At 46.8% G+C, this 22,958-nt stretch overlaps 1 protein-coding gene across 3 annotated transcripts in view; it reads right to left on the minus strand.

Moving 5' to 3' along the window:
- Window positions 1–22,958, minus strand: part of SCTR (secretin receptor) — a 703,893-nt gene that overhangs the window by 393,028 nt on the left and 287,907 nt on the right. Inside the window, exon 1 of one of the 3 annotated variants that reach the window (XM_078682400.1) lies at window positions 15,638–15,737. The exons of the other annotated variants lie outside the window; for them this stretch is intronic. The gene's annotated coding sequence lies outside the window, so the exon portion shown is untranslated. Of the gene's footprint in view, window positions 1–15,637; window positions 15,738–22,958 lie in introns of those variants that run through there. 3 annotated transcript variants of the gene reach the window in all.

Consider the following 22,958-nt stretch of genomic DNA (forward strand, 5'->3'; position numbering starts at 1 on the left):
TTTGTGCCGAAACAGGTACGGAACGGCCCCCCCGGGTACGGTGCGTACCCCCCATGATCGCAGGGTTACGCACCGTACCCCTGCGATCATGGGGTGAACGAGTCGTACCCCCATTGTACGATCGGTGTACGAGCCGTACCCCCATTGTACGATCGGTGTACGAGCCGTACCCCCATTGTACGATCGGTGTACGAGCCGTACCCCATGTACGATCGGTGTACGAGCCGTACCCCCATTGTACGATCGGTGTACGAGCCGTACCCCCATTGTACGATCGGTGTACGAGCCGTACCCCATGTACGATCGGTGTACGAGCCGTACCCCCATTGTACGATCGGTGTACGAGCCGTACCCCATGTACGATCGGTGTACGAGCCATACCCCATGTACGATCGGTGTACGAGCCGTACCCCCATTGTACGATTGGTGTACGAGCCGTACCCCCATTGTACGATGGGTGTACGGCTCGTACACCGATCGTACAATGGGTGTACGGCTCGTACACCGATCGTACACGGGGTACGGCTCGTACACCGATCGTACAATGGGGGTACAGATCGTACAATGGGGGTACGGCTCGTACACCGATCGTACAATGGGGGTACGGCTCGTATACCGATCGTACATGGGGTACGGCTCGTACACCGATCGTACAATGGGGGTACGGCTCGTACACCGATCGTACAATGGGGGTACGGCTCATACACCCCATGATCGCAGGGGTACAGTGCGTACCCCTGTGATTATGGGGGGTACGGACCGTACGGTGTGTATGTGTTTGTGTGCTTTTCCGTACGACTCGCCCTTACCTGACGTGGACCGTACGAATAGCGTCCTCATACCCCGGTCCAGATCGTACTCGTCGGGTCGTACGGCATGTGTACGAGTCGTACGGTATGTGTACGAGTCGTACGGTTCACGGTTTCAGCCTTGAAATACGTACGGACCGCGACGATTCGGACGGATTCACAGAATACGGATCGTACTTTGCGACTCGGACGGACGGGTACGATTCGTACGGAGAGGGCTCCGGATACAAATCGTACGGACGGTTTTTTTCCCGAATCGGAATCGACCCGTAAATGTGCAACATCCACCACTGGTTTGAAGTAGAACCGCTTAAAAGTGGACTCTGAGGACCAATCTGCCGCTCGCATAAGATCTTCCAAGCGAGCACCCAGAGAAAAAGCCTTCGATGCCATGGCACCCCGGCAGAATGAGCTCCAAACTTTTTTGTGTCAATACCCGCCTCCTGCATGACCCAACGCACCCACCTTGCAATGGTTGGGGAAGAGACAGCCTTGTGCGGTTTCCTTAAAGCAGTCAAGAGCTGTTGTTCGGTTCCATGTTTAAATATCGATAACAAAAATATAGTTAACAAAAATATAGATGTAAAAATATCGACTACAAAAATATCGAATCCCTATTCTTAAACAGGTAAGTACAACAATATCGACTCAAAAATATCGATGTAAAAAATATAGATGTAAAAAATATCGACTTTAAAAAATACTATAACTTAAATTAAGTAATTAAATAATATTAATATTATTAACAAAATAAATTAAATTACATTTATATTTTAACTAATTATAACAAATAAACTTAATTTAATGAATATAAACACAATAAATGTGTACATATACATATATTTTCTTAATTACATTTTATTATTATCTTTATTTAATTTATAAACTTTAATAATTACATTCAAATAAAATAAACACATATATAAAACATTTTGAATAAAAAATAATATTCTATATTTAATTAACACATTAAAATATTAAAAAATAATAATACATACATTTAATAACAAAATACAAACATTAGTAGTGAAAACATTTGATAGCGAAGGGGTAAAAATTACTATTCCCACTCCAGTGAGTGCAACAGTAGGGAAAGCGTTGGATAGCGTAGGAGTAAAAATTACTATTCCCACTCCAGAGAGTGCAACAGTAGGGAAAGTATTGGATAGCGTAGGGGTAAAAATGACTATTCCCACTCCAGACAGTGCAACAGTAGGGAAAGCGCTGGATAGCGTAGGGGTAAAAATTACTATTCCCACTCCAGAGGGTGCAACAGTAGAGAAAGCGTTGGATAGCGTAGGGGTAAAAATTACTATTCCCACTCCAAAGGGTGCAACAGTAGGGAAAGCGTTGGATAGCGTAGGGGTAAAAATGACTATTCCCACTCCAGTGAGTACAATAGTAAGGAAAGCGCTGGAACACAAAAAAATAAAAAAACGTAACTATCAAAAAAATGTTTAACTTTAATTTCCAATATAAACATAATTAATGAATACATTTAAATATATTATTAACAAAGATAATACAAATTAATTAATTACACATTATTTAAAACTATAATATCCACCACACACACCTAAAATTAATTACACAATTACATTTAATATTTACTAATTAATTAATAAAAATTAATGTATTTTTTTAATTAATTAATTAATTACCAGCTTTCACACCATATACACTTAAAAACACCACAGCACACACCTAAAATTAATTACACATTTACAATTAATAATTACTAATTAATTAATGGTAATTAATTAAAAAATTATTTATTAATTAATCAATAATAAATTAATTAATTACCACCCTTCACACCATTTACACGTATGAACTCCCCAACACACACCTAAAATTAATTAAACAATTAACATAATTAATTATTAATTGACTAATTGAAATTAATTAACAACTAATTATTACACTATTATTAATTAATTAACACATTCATTAATCAATTAATTTTATATAATTAAATTACTTCCCACCCTATTCCCCTATAAACCCACAACCCGCTACGGAAGTAATAACACAAAATTAAACATAAAAAACATTAATAACTAATACAATTCCAAAACATATGATAAAATAACAAACAATTCTCATTTAAAACACTAAAATACATAACATTATTAATAAATCGATATTTTTGTAAACTATATTTTTGTAAACGATATTTATTACAACTATATTATTGTTATCGATATTACTTACCTGTCAGTCGATATTCTGGTCAAACTATATTTTTGTTGTCGATATTTGTTCCACTCGATATTTCTGCGGAGATATTAATGTCAGACGATATTTCTTCGTCGATATTACTACTCTGCACCCTGTTGTTCGCCCGGAGGGCGGAGATCTAGAGTTAAGTCCTCATAAGCCTTGAGACACTGCACCACACAGAGGGGCACATTATGATGGCGGACGGACCTGAGTCCGTCCGCCACCATAGAGTAGGAGGGAACCTCCGCATGGGCTGCGGAGTTCCCTCCTGTGCAATTAAGATGTGACCGCCACCCTGGCGGTCACATCCTCTATTTTTAACATTGCGGCGGGTGCGGCTTCAAGCTGCACCCGCAGCAATGTTAAAAATGCACGCATTGCATTTGTATGCAGAAAGTGACAGGCACCGCGCGGTGCCTTCCGCTTTCTGCATACAAATGCAGGGGGGTACCATAGGTACCCCCCATGTGCACCCCCCACCACCCCCTTCACCTAGGGGGCCCGCAACGGGCCCCCACAATGAAGTTTCACATGCTTTTCCACGGCGGAAAAGCCGCCGCGGAAAAGCATGTTTCAGAGCCCATCCTAATCTGGCTGACGGTGTCTGAGAGACACCGTCACCATATTAGTGCTTTTCCGCCGCGGTTGTAAGCCAACCGCGGCGGAAAAGCTGCGGACGGAAACCAGGACCCACCAGCCATCCTAATGTGGCGGTGGGTCTTTGGTGGGTCCGCAGAGGATTTTCCGCATCCTCCGGGCCGGCGGTGGCTTCCGCCGGCCCGGAGGATGCGGAAAATCCTCCATCATAATAGGCCCCAGAGTTTGGGCATTTCTGTAAAGGTCGGATAGGAGACCATCCTAGAAGCAGACTTCGTCCGTCAACCAATCGTAAAGGTCACCCCCTCCGGGGAAAAAACCCGTGCCGAAACATCAAGAGCACGCACGTCCGACACCCTACGACAAGAAACTAGACACAACAGCATGGCCAGTTTAGCCAACAACTCCTTCAAGGAGAGATACCTGTTAGACTGCCAGGACAAGAATAAATTGAGGACAACATTAACATCCCACAGGACTGAGTACCTCGGTTCCGGGGGCAAGGACAAACGTATACCCCTCAAAAGCCGGCACACAAAGGGATGTTCTTCAACCGGAGTGCCATCAACCGGTTCATGACCCGCCGAAATAGCGGAACGTATAGCGTTGATAGTGTGGTACGCTCGACCGTTCGTTGCCAATCAGCCAAGAAATTGAACATGGGAACAATTCCCGCGACCATGGGATCCAAGTCCCGTTGAAGACACCAACATAGCCATTTCGTCCAGGCGGACCAATAATGTTTTGTGGTGCTGGCTGCCCATGCTTTAGATGAAAGAGATTCAGCTGGTCCCGAAAGACCTGGGAATGACCAACGTTGCTGGAAAGGCGCCATGCCATGAGAAGGAGAGAGCCCTGAACCACCAGGTGATGCGGGTCTCCCTCCGGATTCTAAAGAAGAAGAGGAAATAGGGGGAGTAGGATTGGAGAATCCCAAGAAAGTTTCAGAAGAACTGGAAACCACACTTGGTACCTCCAAAATGGTGTAACCAACACCACTTCCGCCTTCTGGTGACGGACCTGAGCCGCCAGGCGGACAATCATGGAGAACCGTGGAAACGCGTAACCTTTCTCCTGAACCCAGTCCTGCAGAAAAGCATCCGCCGCTTGGGCCAGCGGATCCGGCCTCCAACTGTAGAACCTTGGGAGTTGGTGGTCCAAGCGCAACGCGAATAGATCCACCGAAAAAGGGCCCCAGAGGCGGACAACCACCGAAAAACCCGGACATCCAGCTTCCACTGACTGGAATCCTTCAGGTACGGGGAATACCCGGCAAGTATTCTGCTGTCACCGACACGTGATGGGCCAAACAGAACCCCCATAATTCCTTCGCCAAGTCCGCCAGAGCTTTGGACCGAGAGCCCCCCAGGTGGTTGATATAATGCACCACAGACACGTTGTCCATCCTCAACAGGACGCACAAGCGAATCCTGTCCCTGGTCCAGCATCGGACCGCAAAAGAGCCTGCTAACAACTCTAGGCAATTGACGTGCAGCTCCTGCTCATCCAATGACTAAGCAACTCCAGTAGAGAAATCGCTGCAGCGGGCCGCCCAGCCCGAGCTGCTGGCATCCGATTCTATGACGATGTCGGGGACTTCCCCAAAGATGGCCCTGCCATTCCAGGCGTCCATGTGGGCGAGCCACCATGACATTTCTTCCTTGACCTTGGCAGATAAGGGGACCAACTGGTCGTAAGACAATCCCTTTTGGAGATGGTGCGCCTTCAAACGCTGTAGTGCACGATAGTGCCGGGGTCCCGGGAAGATTGCCTGAATGGATGACGACAACCGCCCTATCACTCGGGCAATCTTCCGGAGGGAAATGTGAGTCCTGGCCACAGTTTGACGCAGGAGATGATGGATCTTGGTCATCTTGCGCGGGGGAAGGCTCAAGGATTCGTTGACCGAGTCCACCACAAAGCCTAGGAAAACATAGGATTGCGTCAGGGAGAGAACTGACTTGTCCCGGTTGATAACAAACCCCAGATCCTGTAAAAGCGATACCGTCTGCTGTACCTGAACGGACAAAGTCTGTGGCGACTGATCCATCAGAAGTATGTCGTCTAAATAAACGAGCATATGAATTCCCTGAACCCCACAGGAACTCCACTGCTGGATGGAGGACCTTTGTGAAGCACCAGGGTGCTGAAGCCAGCCCGAATGGAAGGGCGGTGAACTCGTAAATCTGCCGCCGCCGCCATCGGAACTGCAGAAAGCGGCGATGAGGCAGATGGATAGGAATTACCAGCTACGCGTCCTTGAGATCTAATCTCGCCATCCAGATGCCCGGCAGGAGCACATCCCGGAGAAGAGGAATCCCCTCCATTTTGAAATGCCGGTACACCAACCATCCGTTGAACTCTTTCAAGTTGATCACCGGGCGCCGCCCCCTGTCGGTCTTCTCCACGAGGAAGATATTGCTCAAAAACCCCCGGGGGTGCAGAACCGACCGACAGATAGCCCCTTTGCGCAGCAGCTCGGAGACCTCCTCATCTACCAGACTGGCGCCTGCCTCTGAGAATGAGATAGGCCGAGGAAGCCCTCCTTGGTACGGGGTATTGTAAAACTCGATGTGAAACCCCCGGATTGTTTGCAAAAACCCAGGCATCAGATGTGATTGCCCGCCAGGCGTCCTGAAACAACTCTAGCCAACCCCAATAGAGACCTGAGAATGAGGTATCAGTCTTACCGCCGGTTGCAGGTCCGCCTGTGTTGGTCCAGTATCCTCCATGGCCACGGAACTTCTATCACCTCGTCGGAGAGAAGTTGGGGAAATTGGCGGAAGTATTGTACAGTCCCCGCCCTGAGCCTTGTCCCCTACCCGGATTGGATTGTTGGCCACAGCCGGTCACGCGGCCCCTGCCACGACTGGCCCCATTGGAAAAACGGTTTTGGAAGACCCTTTTTATGTTGGACTGGGCTTGTCCAAGCTCGTGAAGGTGGCCACGAACTTGCTTAGCTCCTTGACAAAGGGGTCTCCGAAGGGCCCCCTTGTGCAACCGCCCCAGTCTCCGACAAAGCCAGGTTGCCCAACTTGGGGTCCAGCTTGATGAGAAGCGAGCGCCGCCGCTCGGTCGAGAGGGCATAGTTGGCGTTACCTAGAAAGATAATCGCCCACTGTGCCCAATTTGAGAGGACGTCCTGGGATATGGCAGAGCCCGACATCTTCGCTTCCTCCGCCATATCCAACATTTTTGTCATGGTCGCCACTGCGTCAAGGAGCTTGTCCTGGCAGGATCACCAGGACCGATCTATACTCTTGCGGGGATCCTTCATGCATTTGGCAGGAAGGTGGCCATCTTGGAGTCAAGCTCCGGTGTACAGGTCACCTTCCCCTCCAAAGTGGGTCTAGGGCACTCAGCCAGCAGGCAACCCCTTGCCTCCTTCTCCAAGGGCTTGCGGAGGCGACCGCCACAAACTTGGCCACCTTGTCCCCAGGCGCCCAAGAAGCCGACCTCGGATGAACTATGTCATCCGGGTTAAGTATGCCCAAGTCCTCCTGGGGCAAGTCGGCCGCAGAAGGGGACGGTCGCCAAGACCGGGAAAGACCCATCCTCATCGTCCGAGTCCGCTGGGGAACCGCCATCAAAAGATGGCGAGGCCGGCCCGACGGACTCCGTGGGAGTCCGGGTCGGGGAAGGCCCCAGTGGTAGACTGGATGGCTTAGCGGCAAAGGCATCCCTGAGGCGGTAGAACGCGTCCAAATCCACCCCCTGGGCCCCCACCGGGCCCTCCTCCACACGTCCCTTCGTAGGTACTGGGGGACCCTCTCCCTGCAGTAAGGTTGGGGCAGGATTAGGGGAGTCCAAGCGGCCCTGGGCCAAATTGGCGCATTCAGCAATGATGCGGTTCGTCAACCGCTCTTTAATGGGCGTGACCACATCATTGACACACTTAAAAATGGACTAGTCTAAAGCCTGAAAAAACTGATCATCTAGAGGAATGCACTGCTGTTCTTCCTCATAATAGTCATCTGCACTCATCCTGCCTGTTAATCCCTGTAGGAGGTCACCCTACAGTTCAAAACGCGAGGCAACACCTCCTTCCTCAGCCCCCAATACCAAGGCCAGGTCCATGCCTACACACCAGGGCTCGCTCTCTAAACAGCACAGAAAACGGGGCACCAAGGGTTAAACCCTCAATAATGTGGGCAGACTGGCAGACTGCAATATGTGAGGGGAGGGGTGAAACCCCAGTGTGTGGGCTGTCCGGGGCCCAAGCGCGCGCGTCCTCAGGCAGAGCCTGACAGGGCGCCAGCCGCCACCCGGCGCGCTAGAAAAATTGTAGGACCAAGCTGCCCGAAGGCGATTTGAGGCGCAGTGTAACCGCGATACAGACCCCCGCAGGGGCATTCAAACACAAATGCGGGCAATTACGGACCCCCTCAGGGGCGTTCGGGTTTGGCGGCAGCGGGGGACATGGCTCCTCGGTGTGTCTCTCGAGACGCTTCTCGCTCGTTCTGAGGAGATGCGCCGCGGAGACCAACGAGAGCCGAGAGCTCCCCCTAGCGGCCCTGAAAAAAGCCGCACTTACTGGGCAGCCGCGAAAAGAGCGGAGCTCCCGCGGCAGGGCAATCTGAAAAGAAAAAAAAAGGGAAAAACCTCCCCACAACCTACCAGAATCCCCCGAAAGGCGAGGCAGAGACCCGCTGCAACATCACCTAAATCAAAATGGGCATTTCAATAACAATAAGAGAGCAAAAAACCCAGAGACAAGCAGAACAAGAAAAGGGACTTATCTGTTGCTGTGGAGTAGAGAAGAAAAGGGAGGCACAGCTTATGTGATGGACCTTTCTACTGCATACAGACATGGAGAAAGGACTGTGATCTGGTGTTTCTGGTGGACTCATGGGATTTGTAGTTTGTTGAAGGCATTTGGAGCCTGTTTGAACTGTGTTATCTGAATATTCCATGGAAAGGAAATATTGTTGTTTGATTTTTTCGCTGCTGTGGAGAAAATTGTTAATTAAAGTAAAGAAAGATAAGCATAATCAGAGCCTCCGGTCCTGACATAGAATTAAATGATTGATTTGATTTCATTTATGGCTTTGTAAAGCACGTGAATGCCAATGGGCGTCTTGGCGCTGGGTAGATGCAGAGAGACCAGGGTTCTGTAAGGATCAGGAACTAACCGGAGGTGAATAGCCACGTTTTTACCTGCTTCCTGAATGAAAGCAGGGAAGGGCTATTTTTGATTGTGATTGGGAGCAGGTTCCATGCCTTAGCTGCATGTAACAAAAAGCTTCTCCCCCCAACCTGACCTGTTTGTATCGGGGTACCTGAATTAGTTTTGCTTGATTGGATCACAGCCTCCTGGAAGTTACAGTTTAAGATGAGTTTTTAGAAACTGAGACCCAAATCCATGAAGGGCTTTGTCGGTCAGACACACAGACTTAAATGTTATTCTTTTATCCATTGGAAGCCAGTGGAGGGAACTTAGAAGGTGTGCAATCGGCTCGGAACTGGGAATGTCCAGCACCAGCCTTGATGCTGCGTTTTGCAGGCGTTGCAGTTTAGCTAGGTGCTGGACTTGTATCCCAGAATACAGAGTGTTCCCGTACTCTATCCTTGAAAAGGCCAGAGCTCTTACCACCGTTTTACGGGAATCAAGGGGGATGAACGGCAGGAGCTCCTTATCATTTTCAGGATATACCAAATGATGGATGTTGTTTTGTTAGTCTGAGCATCAAACCTTAGTCTGCTGTCAAGTATCATACCCAGCTTTTTCACTTTGTTGACTGGCGATGGGCAGTTGCCTAGACTAACTGGCCACCACTCTGGTGACCAGATTTCCGTATCTGTCCCTAACAACATGACCTCGCTTTTGTCTCCATTTAGCTTTAAGCAATTGCTCTGCATCCAATGACTGTCTTGCATCATACAGTATTTTAATATAACAGCCGTCACTGTGGTGTTATTTGCGATTGATACCACTATCGGGGTGTCATCAGCAATAGAGACCAGTTGGAATCCACAATTCCTTATAACTGCTGCTAAAGGAGCTACATATAGGTTAAAAAGAGTGGGACTTAGTGAAGACCCCTGAGGAACACCACACGGAGAGTTGAAAGGTTTTGATTTTACTTCTCCATGCTCAACTGTGAATGTCCTATTGGACAGGTAAGAAGCCAACAGCATTCGTGCAGTTGAGTGAACACTGGCCTTGGCTAGTCGGCTCAGGAGTGTATCATGGTTAACCGTGTCAAAGGCCGCCGAAAGATCCAAAAGGATCAAGGCGGCCTTTTCTCCGGCATCCAGTACACTCCTGAGTTCTTCTACTGCCATGAGCAGGGCTGTTTCCGTTCCGTGTCCTTCTTGGAAACCAAATTGCGAGTGGTCTAAGGCATTTGTCTCCGAGAGGAATTGGGCCAGCTGTTTATTCAGTAATTTCTCCAAAACCTTTGCGACAAAAGGTATTCTCGCTATAGGTCTGTAGTTTCCTGGTTCTTGTGGGTCTAGATTGGGTTTCTTTAGTAGTGGTAGTACTGAGGTGGTTTTCCACGCATCTGGGAAGAGGCCTGAGTTCACTATTTGTGACATTAACCTACCTAGTTGCTTGCTCAGCAGCTCAGGGAATAGATGCATCACCTTCAGTGGGCAGGGGTCTACTAACGCTCTGGACTTAGTGGTCCTGACCACCTGAAGTATCTGTTCCACTGAAGGCGGCGAAAATTGAAACAAAGGATTCTGCTTTGTTGGGAACGCTTCCTCTCTGGGTTCTGTATTTGATGATGTGGGAAGCTGCGTGTCAGTCAATTTAAATGACTCATAGACTGATCACTTTATCCACGAAAAATTGGCCCAGAATATTACAGAAATCAGAGCTAATCACTACCTGTTTGTCGCTATCAATTTTAGTTAGTTTTTTTACAGCAGTGAATAGTTCTTTACTAGAGTTTTTTGCCCGTCTATTTTTCGAATGAAATAGTTACTTTCTTCTTTTAAAATCAACTTTTTGTAAATGGCCAGTGAGGTTTTACATTCGTCTTTCAGCTCTTGGTCATAGTTAGATCTCCATCTCCTTTCCATCTTTCTGCAGCCTTAAGTGAGTCAGAGAACCAAGGTTGGGAAGGGTTTTCTTCCTGACGGTAACTTTTTTTTGAGGGACTGCTACTTTAATGGCCAAATTTATCCAGCTCGAAATTTGAGTTGTGGCGATATTACTGTCTGGTTCCAGCTCCGGAATGGATAGTTATAGCTGTTCCTTTAGTTTAGGGAAGTCTATCCTTGACCAGTCAAGGTATATAGTGAGCCTGGGTGGCGGGGTGGATGTGACTACATCCTTTTTCTCATTTATGGAGAAAGTTATTACCTTGTGGTCTGAAACGGCAGGATTTCTATTATCTCAATGCCACTATTGGAGGTAAAAATCCCGTCCAGAGTGTGCCCTGCTTTGTGGGTATCCTGCTTTACAATCTGTTTGAAGGCTAGATTGGTAAATGCATCTTTCAGTGTGGCCGTGCCTGAATCTGAACTTTTGCCTAGGTGCACGTTGAAGTCGCCCAAAATGGTAAAATCTGAGTTCTTTACACTGGATTCCAGAAAAGGGATAAGCAGTTGTGTCAGAGGTGTTTTAGCTTTAAGTGGCCTGTAAATCAGAAGGCCTTTAAATGTATAATTACTTGTGATGTTGAATTGGAAGAATAGTGTCTCGCAGTCCGGATCACTGCCTTGGTCCGAGCCATTCACCTTTCGATCATTTCTAGAGATGATGGCCAGGCCTCCCCCATTTCCCTTTTCTGTCCGCTCTGGTGATTGAGTATCCTTCTGGAATGGCTAACGCTAGATCAACAGCCGAGGCTTCGTCAGCCCAGGTTTCGGTGATGAAGATGATGTCAAAGTTTTGAGTTTCTATTAGTTCTGCCACTTCTGTATTGTGTTTCACTAGCGGCGTGAGTTGATTAGCCCAGCCTTAGTGGTTTAGTTAACTGGCCTGATAGGGTGGTTCTGAGGTGAATTCAGTCTTCTCCTATGTGAAAATTCAAAAGAACGCTGACAGATCGAACATTATTTGACTTCCATTAGCATCAGCAATGTGGGGCAACAGAATTTAGGCTTGAGTGTAAGCAGCTCGTGACTAGAGTAACTTAACATCTCATGTCCTGTCTCTATTTGTATAGGGGTCGTGGCCCTGGGCACGGTCCAGGCGCGGACAAGCACAGATGGGCTTGCCTTTGGCGTGCCTTCGGTGCACCATCGGCGCGCCCGCTGCACGTGTCCGCTGCGCGTCGCCCAACATTGGGTTTAAGTAAGTATGGGACGGCAAGCGACTAGACCGCTCAGCGCCGGAAGTGCCACCCAACCCGGAAGTGTGTTCCGCCCTAACCCCGTCGGCACCCTCCGTTCAACCGGCACTTGCCGTGATGGACCGGGTTGCCTGGGGAAGAGCTTCCACCAAAGATGCGGGTGGAAATGTGCAAAGAATCAAGTAAGTAAAAACAAACTGTCTGGATTAAAAGTCGTTAAAAGTCACAAGAATTACCGTAGCAACACAGCTTCAGCCTTGCCGAGCCTCGTAGTCTCTTTATCTGACTCACGTTCGCTCAAACCAGGAATTTAAAGTGTGAGACGGCGAGCGACTAGACCGCTCAGCGCCGGGAGTGCCACCCAACCTGGAAGTGTGTTTCGCTCTAACCTCCTCTGCACGCTTCGTTCAACCGGCACTTGCCGTGATGGACCGGGGTGCCTGGGGCCGAGCTTCCACCAAGGATGCGGGTGCAAATGTGCAAAGAATCAAGTAAGTAAAAACAAACTGTCTTGATTAAAAGTCGTTAAAAGTCACAGGAATTACCGTAGCAACACAGCTTCAGCCTTGCCGAGCCGTGTAGTCTCTTTATCTATTTATGTGGATAGTAATAAATTGTATTAAGTGTAACAGAATGTTGTAGTGCAGTGGTGCTGAGGTGGTGCTACACTGGTGCTGAGGTGGTGCTGAGTGACACTGAGGTGGTGGTGTGCTTGTGCGGATGTGGTACTAAGTGATACTGAGGTGGTGCTGAGTGATACTTTGGTGGTGCTCAGGTGGTGCAATGTCCATGCTCAGGTGATGGTGAGTGAAGCTGAGTTTGTGCTGTGCTGAGGTGATGCTGCAATGGTGCTGAGGTGGTGTTGCACTAATGCTGAAGTGGTGCTGCATTGGTGCTGAGTTGCTGATGAGGTGGTGCTGCACTGGTGCTGAGGTGGTGCCATGCTGGTACTGAGCTGGGGCTGTGCTGATGCCGTGGTGGGGCTGTTAGTGCTGAGTTAGTAGTGCTCTGAAACAAGGTGGTGCTGTGCTGATGCTGATGTGGTGCTGTGGTAGTGTTGTGTGATGCCCAGGAGATGCTGTACTGGTGCTGAAGTGTTGCTGAATGATGCTGTGGTGGTGTTGAGTGATTCTGTGCTGGTGTGCTGATGCTGAGATTGTGCTGTACTGGTTGTGAGGTGGTGCTGAACTGGTGGGGTCCTTGATTTGGTGGTGCTTTGGTGCTGAGGTGGTGCTGCTCTCGGGCTGAGTCATCCAGCGGTGGTTACTGTGCTGGTGCTGTGGTGGTGTTGTGATGGTGCTCAGGTGCTGCTGAGTAATGCTTAGGTGGTGCTGCTGAAGTGGTGCTGACTGATTCTGACTGGTGCTGAAGTGGTGCTCTGCTGATGATGAGGTGGTGCTGCGGTGGTGCTGAGGAAGTGCTGAGGAAGTGTTGAACTAGCACCGGTGCTGCGGTGGTGCTGTAGTGGTTCTGAGGTGGTGCTGAGTGATGCTCAGGTGGTGCTGCAGTGATGCTGAAGTAGTACTGAACGGCGCTGACTGGTGCTGAAGAGTTGCTGAGCAGATGCTGATGTGGTGCTGCGTTGAGTGCTAAGGTGGTGCTGCGCTGATGCTCTAGTGCTGAGGTGGTACTGCGATGATGCTGCAGTGGTGCTTAGGTGGTGCTAAAGTAGTGCTGTGCTGACTGATGCTTAGGTGATGCTCAGCTGGAGCTGCACTGGTGCTGAGTGATACTGAGGTGGTACTCATAAAGTAAACACTTAACATTCTACTATACGAGTGATCATTTGACATCCACTGCATATGTCCACAAAAAGTGGGCTTGAAAGTCACAATTATTGCAACACAGACACTTGGAAAGAATGGCCATGTGCAGAGTTTATATTCAGAGAAAAACATTATTTGGTTGGTACCAGTCTCAAATGAGAGATGGATTGATGAAAGAAACAGAACCGTTATTTTAATAAACATTTTAGAGGTGGTTACTTAGACACTGAAACAGCAGTAGCACCTTGAATAACTACCCTCAGTGCATGCAACCACTGAAAACATCTTTCACCCTGTCATCACCACCTTACCACTTGAAGACAAACGTGGCCTTTGATACCCACACTCCAGTGATGAAAAAAAGCGTCATACTGACACATGTATATCATTTCCAGCTCATTTTTACAAGCACTGTGTGCTCACCATGCATTTATATACAACAAATGTAAATGAAAATCATTTACATAGTTGTTGCTCAGAAATTCTGCTGTGAATCCAGCTCTATTGGACCCGTGTTGGACACCCATAATCCATACAGTGTAACATAATAAGAAACTTTGAAAACAGCTGCAAACAAAAAGTCCAATAGTACACCAGTGAAACGTACGCTTAAACATGTTTTGTAGACTGGATTCAAAAGAAACGTTTAGGCAGGATATTTGGAAGTCCCATATGGTTCAGCACTTTATGTAATACCAAACAAACTTCTAAAAAATTGAACAGCAGTTATGTATTTGCAAAACATGTAGTGTGCAAGGTTCCCAAGCCAAAATAGGTGGGTCGATCCCATAGAGGTAACTATAATCAAATTTTGCTCTATCCTTTGGAACCTTCAAACAGATTCTGAAGACGAAAGTAATCACTAAATCCAGAGATATACCCTTGATATCCCTTGATATCCGTCAAGACAAAGCAACTCTGCTCATGAATAGCAAGAACTTACAAAAATAGTTACCTTGATCTTGCACTGTTTAGGAGCCTAAAGTGCTGTTTTAAAAAAAATATGTTTTGAACGTTTTGATGCCAGAGATGAAACATTGAAATGTAAGAGCGTAAAAACAGTCTGTCACTTTTATTCCTAGCGCAGAAAGGCATTTTAATCACTGCGTTGCCCGACGTTTACAACTAAAAGAAAACGTTGTTTACCACAGAAGAAAAATAAAAAGTCTGCATGCCGATTTGCAAGGGGGCTCTAAACAGGTATTGCCAACCTTGTTCTAGGCAAACAGAGACTGCACTTCCAAGCTCTGCTCCGCATAACAAGCTTTCCTACGTGATCAGGGAAGAGAGGGGGTTAGAAAGGAAGGGAGATGAGGTGACATAAGAGATCAGATATGGGCAAGGTGGGAGATGCAGATATGGAAAGGGACGTGGATAGGAGATGGCTGGTACAGAAGGGAGAAAGGATGCAAACATGTATGCAAACCTAGAACACTAGGCCACCATAGACACAGTGTAGCAAACACCAGCTAACCTGGGGTCTCGAGAAAAGGTCTTCCAATGAGAAGCAAAGGAGTTGTGTTACATAGAAGAATGATACGTAGGCCGAGTGATGTATAACAGGATAGTAGATTTATTCATCAGGTTACTTCCTTGTTGGTTGGTTACCGGAAACAAGTTAGGTACCTATTAGGCCCCACCAGGAGCAGCCTCCTTGACACTCTCTCTCCAACTCAAACACTCCAAACATTCCGATGACATCACATTGGCTGAGCAGCAAGGCAGAGAATGTCAATAAGGAGGATGCATTAAACAAGTAATACATTACAAGTTGCTTTTTAAAACACATTGTCAATCTTTAAACAGAATTTCTAATGCATCATGCAAACTCATTGGGCTAATGGCAGTTGACACCCAAGAATGTTAAATATGAAAGGCAATGTGCGAGTGAATACATCTTGCCTACATAATGAGCAGCTGTTGGCTGAACTACCCTTACTCCACCCACGAAATAGCATGCAATTAAGATACAATTAAGAGCCCTAATGTTACTCACTGCGTGTGTTGTTAATTGTCCTCCTGGATGTACAGTTTACTTTGACCTCCTGTTAACCTCCTTTAAGAATCTGAGAAATGGTGCTGCAGGGCACGGTAACCCAGTTCACCCCCTCCTCGTGGATGCAGCTCCAAAACAGAGAAGGAAGTTACAACACTGCAATACTGTGTGTCCTTTTCTCGAAGAAAGGAACCAAATACACATGCAGAAAGAAGAACTGCCACTGTAAGTTGCACTTGGCAAAAATAAACGTGCTCTCATATGAAAAAGTATTTATTACTGAGCATCCACAGGAGAAAATAAACTGCCCAATTAACTCCACAGTTTACCAGCAAATTGTAAACAAGCCAGGCTGGGAGCTGCCTTCGGAGAGAAAACAAAAGAATGTCAGCCACATAGCAGGAACTGGGATGGATGAATGCTTCAATGAAATGTAAGCAGCAATGGGTCTGAGCACCCACAGTGTAACACGAGGTTGAAAACATAATAAAATAGTCCCCCCTACAAGCAGATTAACAGAACGAAGTGTAATGATATTGTACTAAGTCCCTGCTCCTTGGAGAAACAAGCATTAGAAATGCAATCGGGCTCGGATTTATTTGAGTTTGAGCTAATGGCATTGTAAATGCCAATGTATTGTTGCTATGTGTTATGGAGTGTGTTCATGTGGTGTGTACTGCCAGTGATCTCCTTGTGAGTGTGAGAATATTGCACCGTTACTGCCTGTGATGTCCTTCTTGTGAGTGTGAGAAGCTTGCGCCTCTGCTGCCTGTGGTCTCCTTGTGAGTGTAAGAAGCTTGCACTGCTGCTGCCTGTGATGTCGTTCTTGTGAGTGGGAGAAGATTGCACCTCAGCTGCCTGTGGTCTCCTTGTGAGTGTAAGAAGCTTGCACAGCTGCTGCCTGTGATGTCCTACTCACTACTCTACTCACTACTCTACTCACTACTCTGCACTCACTACTCACTACTCTACTCACTACTCTACTCACTACTCTACTCACTACTCACTACTCTACTCACTACTCTGCACTCACTACTCACTACTCTACTCACTACTCTACTCACTACTCTGCACTCACTACTCTACTCACTACTCTGCACTCACTACTCTACTCACTACTCTACTCACTACTCACTACTCTGCACTCACTACTCATTACTCTACTCACTACTCACTACTCTACTCACTACTCTACTCACTACTCTGCACCCACTACTCACTACTCTGCTCACTACTCACTACTCTACTCACTACTCTACTCACTACTCTGCTCACTACTCACTACTCTGCTCACTACTCTCCACTCTACTCACTACTCACTACTCTACTCACTACTCTACTCACTACTCACTACTCACTACTCACTTCTCTACTCACTACTCTGCACTCACTACTTTACTCACTACTCTACTCACCTCACTACTCTACTCACCTCACTACTCTACTCACCTCACTACTCTACTCACTACTCGACTCACTACTCACTACTCTACTCACTACTCACTACTCTACTCACTACTCACTACTCTGCACTCACTACTCACTACTCTACTCACTACTCTACTCACTACTCACTACTCTACTCACTACTCTGCACTCACTACTTTACTCACTACTCTACTCACCTCACTACTCTACTCACTACTCTACTCACTACTCACTACTCTACTCACTACTCACTACTCTGCACTCACTACTCACTACTCTACTCACTACTCTACTCACTACTCTACTCACTACTCACTACTCTACTCCTCACTACTCACTACTCACTACTCTCTACTCACTGCTCACTACTCTCTACTCACTACTCACTACTCACTACTCTGCACTCACTACTCACTACTCTACTCACTACTCTCCACTCACTACTCTACTCACTACTTTCTACTCACTACTCTACTCACTACTCTGCACTCACTACTTTACTCACTACTCTACTCACTACTCTGCACTCACTACTTTACTCACTACTCTACTCACAACTCACTACTCTACTCACTACTCTACTCACTACTCTGCACTCACTACTCCCTACTCTACTCACTACTCTCCACTCACTACTCTACTCACTACTCTGTACTAACTACTCTACTCACTACTCACTACTCTACTCACTACTCACTACTCTGCACTCACTACTCACTACTCTGCACTCACTACTCACTACTCTGCACTCACTACTCACTACTCACTACTCACTACTCTGCACTCACTACTCACTACTCACTACTCACTACTCACTACTCTACTCACTACTCTACTCACTACTCTACTCACTACTCTACTCACTACTCACTACTCTACTCACTACTCACTACTCTGCCCTCACTACTCTGCCCTCAGTACTCTGCCCTCACTACTCTGCCCTCACTACTCTGCACTCACACGGACAAACAGTTGTACGGCAACACTCTCCGTAGAAACCTTCTTTTAAACATAAATATATTTTATTTCATGTTAAGAAGTATATATAAATAAAACAAATATTGTTATTACAAAATATGTGAATAACTTTTAGTCAATGTAAGTATTTCTTTAAAAAACATTACATTATTTCAAATAAATTCTATACGTAAACTTTAAGATGCATGCAGAGGGGTGGGGGCAAACCTGAATTTGTCAATATTTGTGAAGCACAGCTTCGGCGTTTCCTCTGCACTGGGAGGGGTCAGAATTAAGGGTATGGAAAAAGTTTTGGTTTTTTTTTTACACAGGCTACTTTTGCCAAGTGTCTGGATTCCGACATTCAAGTTGGAGAAGTTCCTCAGTTTAATTGCATCTTTGCCCGTGTAAATATGAGCCACAGGTCAAGATCATTTCCAACCTGATCGAAACAGCCAAGATGGAAATTGTACACAGAGCTTTTCTTTGCAGTTGTTTTTTAATGCACAAAAGCACATTAAGCAACTGCCTCTCCAAGTTTAGCTTCTGAGACACATTGTCCCATATTTATAAGGGAAAAGCATAAAAAATTCACAACATCGTAAAACTGCCAAGGTTTCCAAAGACGTTGGCTTCATGCAATGCCTGTTTCTGCAGCGAGTTCTGGATGTCTGCTACCAACGTGTAGCATTTCCAGTGTTCTCTCCACTCTCAATGTCCTTAAATTCTAATTTTTACTGAATGTCTTCGGTGAATGAAGTACCAAGTCGCCATTTTGAGAATGAAAGCTTCGACACTCCTTAACACTATTCCATTGCCAGGAAGCCCATTAAGGAATTTCCATATGGTTCATGGCATCATCTCTCGTTGCTGACATACCATCGAAGCCCAGCATGCAGGGGCTGAAACATTTTGCACTAACAGTGTTAAGGCACTAGGATTGCGAAGGGTGCCGCGGGCAGAGAGCCGGAGCGTTAATGCACCACACTTCCTCAACGTTCTCTCAGTGTCTTTGCCGTTTAAACGAAAGCCTCTCTCCGTTCTGGGGCTTTGGAACTCTCCCCGGCCTTCGGCGTGCCTGGCAGCGCCTCTCCTGCCTCTTCGCGGTGAAACTGACCCGGCCCTACCAACGCTCACGCATCGGGCGTGAGCACGCCTGTGCCGGCCCCGGCTCTTCCTCTCGGCTCGAGGACAGAGTTAAAGGCGGGCCGGCCCAGCGGTGCAGGAGGGCTCCGGGAGCAGTGCGGGCGGCAGGGGGAGGCTCGGAGTCCCTGACGGGGAGTGCAGACGAAGCCTTCAGCTTTCACTCACCCGTGGGGGCTCTGGGCACTTGGCGACTTCCAAGGATTCCAGCGGGAGGGGCTGGAGCGCGCTCACGGCTGCAGGCAGGCACACAGAGCAGAGCGGTGCGAGTCTGGTGAAAGGAACGGCTCGCACCGCGGGGGATATTAACAGTACCTTGGCACTTGCAGGCAGGAGCGGCAACCAAGGGGAAGACAAACGTTGCGGGCCCCTAGCCCGGGGTGACTTCACGAACACTTCCTTTTTCTTCAGCGGGGGTCGGCACAGGCTTGTGCGACTCCGGCGATCGGGGGCACTTTTGGATCTTGACGCCAGCGGGCGTGTGCAATCAGGCAGGCGCGGCCCGCGACCCTTGGCACGACGGTGCGGGGGTCTCCTCAGCGGGGGCGGCGCGGCCTGACAAGCCTCCAAGATCACGAAGCGGGGTCACAGGGCACGGACTGTGCAGCTGTCGACCAAGACGAGCATGTATGAGTCATCTTCTGTGAGCCTCGCCTGCTGCCTCTCGTCATTTAACAGTGAACGCGCTCACCGCTGTGAACGCGTTCGCATCATCTGGCTTGCATTACACGGGCACTCTGACAGCTCGTAATTAAGATTAATCACTCTGCCATGCTCGTTCTCGCACACAAAATGCCACATCGGGCACGCGTACATTACTTACAGCCTATCACTTCAAGGCTACTACATACACAGCACAGGGAAGACGAATCACTGACCAGATGCCAGAAAACGCAAAGGAATGTGTGGAATTCCTCTCACCAAGGCCCTTCTTCTTCTTCTTCTTTTTTTTCTTATAACATTAGGATCTCGAAACTCCTCCCCCAGGGGGAGGAGTCCGAGCCCTAAAAAGGAGGGACAAAGAGGCAGGACTGGCCACTAGCAAGCAAGGATTTTTAAAGGACATTGAAATCAACAAATGAGAAGTCTGGGAATGGCTTTAGGCTAACACAGATGAATAATAAAGAATACAAGAGGTGATACACTTACGCTCAATCTAAAAATCTCACTTGCAGTCAAACAGTAACCCCGCCCCCGACAGCACGCGAGAAGAGCACAGACGATGTTTCTTTCTTTTGATTTCAGACCTCACTGGGACTGGCCCCTCCTGGGCAGAGGCCATTGTCTGCCAGTGCTGGGAGCTGCTCAGTGGGCTGGGGCTGCAGGACAACTTTGATGAAAACATTCTGCCTGCAGAGGCTGTGCCACACTTGAGCACAAGCTATGATCTCCTCAATTATGAGATCGCCTGTGCAGACCAGCCCATGGACTTAATGTGCCTTACCTCCTCTGAGGACTAATCAGACCCCACAGTAAAGTCACAGTCAGAGCCCCCAGGATATTGTTGCATTAATATAAAAAATTGTGACACAAATATGGAAATTTGGCGGCTTTGTAGCAGCACTTTATTTTGCTATTCTGCGTGAAATATTGCCCACTGTGTCCACCCTGTGCCCCATTTCCATTATAATCACCACCACTCCCTGCCTCCCGGCCTCCACCCTGCTGGTATCAATTGTAGCCCAAGTCATACCACAGACCATACTTTTTGGCCCCTGGGAAAAGGTATGTGAGTATCTATGCAGTACGGGCTGGTGAGGTAAATTTGAGGATAGGAGTTAGCGGTTGGGATGGGAAGGGAATTAGCTAAGTGAGATGGGGCATGAGAAGATTGAATGAGATGGGAAAAGGGTGAGTGGGGAGGGGAGATGCAATAGGGACTGGAGTGTAATGGATGGGATGTGAGTGGATGAAATGATACAGGTGGATGTTGGATGGAATGCAATGTTATGGTTTCTACTACATGTGGGGATCTGCTGTGAAGAACCCACATTCTTTGCAATTCATAACCTGCCTTCTTACACTGGGCAAGAAAGTTAAGGAGTCTGTAGACAATATGCCGGCTAACTTTCCTTCTCCTAATGACCGTGGGTCCGCCAGTAGTGTTCCTACTACAGTGTAACGAGGAGCACCCCACCCTCTATGCATCCTCTCCACATCTTCTTAAACATTGACTCTCTCTAGAATGCGTGCTTGCATCACCAGTGGGTGAGCTTTTCATAGACCTGTCTTCATGCATTTGTGTGGTAATCCAGTGCACCTCTAAGGTAAATGCAAACCCTCCTAGAGACTGAGTGACATAGTTGCATGTCTGATATTGAGCTTAGCACGGTTGGATGAGTTTTCCTGTAGAAATGTTTGTCACTGTCCTGATTAACAAACTGCTAAGGCAGGCTATAAGGAGGGGGGGCTCCCATGATATGTTTGTTGTGGCATGAGGGAGAAGGCCAATGTGTAGATCTCTGGCCAGTACATCTAAGGGTGAGTGACTACGTGACTACGGTCTGTCCCAGTAGTCTCCGACATAACTCTGTAAGCATTGTAAAATGAAATCATATCCATCACATAAGTCTAGCACTAGGTGGTGCAATTCAGTTGGGATATTTTAAAGAATGTGGTGTATTTAAAATAATATATAAAAAAAAGAGTGGTTACTTCAGTAAATGTGTTTAGAAAGGTAAAGGGGGACTAATAATACTGTCACTTGGGGCTGTCAACCTGTCACTATAGGCAGGGTCACTGTAAATATGCGGCAGGAGAGCACCAAATTATGCAGCAAGGTTGACTACAGTATGGAGCAAGAAATGCCAAATTATGCAGCCTAATGTAGGACATTTATTAATAGTATTACTTAATTATTTCCTCATTTTGAAACTTGGTAACACTGGGCATTGGTTGCACTTGATTAGTTAGTACCAGTTTAACACCCTACTATGACAATAAGCAACAGAAAGCTGACCAGTCAACCTTTGCAAATGGCCTTCCACTGTGCGGCAACACGACCTGTTGCTGCATTTTTAGTAACCTTTGAACCATTTGGGCAAGAAATAATTTTTGGGAATGAAACTTTGGCTCTGCGATGAGGGAATAAGTTTGTGCACAGTGAGACGTATTAATTGCTTGTTCCTAATTTCATATCACTTATTTCAATAATGGCTGTGACACTACTACTTGGAGTGGTTCACCACAACCAACCACTTACAAATAATCATAAACAATAAGAACCAAGGAGTGTCCAAATAAACACCTGAATTTTAGCACAATTTTTGCTATTCAAATGTAGAAAAAGAATTCTCAGCAGGCTTGCTTGATGATTTCATCCAACAGTCTTTTTTTATTATTGCTTCATAACATCCACTTGCATTGACGAATCAATTTTCAGTCATTCATAGAAATTGTTCAAAGGCAAAAATTATTTTCCAACTGCTACAGCCTACGTGTTTCGTCCCCTCAGGGACATCATCAGGGCTGTAAAGAATATATAAAAAAAACATAACTAATATGATCTGATCACAACCAAATCAATCCATAGTAGTAACAACATAAAAACCCAATATTTCATACTCCTGCCTACATACCATTCTAATGCCTTGACCTAATGGATATTATTCTGAACACAGCCTGCCTATATGCCATTCTAACAAATCCATCTGTATATATTGAGGAATAGCCCAATACTTCCATGGTGGTCACAATTTACCAAAAACATCTTTAAATTGCACAACAACAGAATTAATTTTCCATCTTTCATCCTCTTTCCACTTTTGGGGTATTTTCCTAGTACCTGAAATCA

The sequence above is a fragment of the Lissotriton helveticus genome, chromosome 3_1 (assembly GCF_964261635.1).
Source record: "Lissotriton helveticus chromosome 3_1, aLisHel1.1, whole genome shotgun sequence".
Lineage (NCBI taxonomy): Eukaryota > Metazoa > Chordata > Amphibia > Caudata > Salamandridae > Lissotriton > Lissotriton helveticus.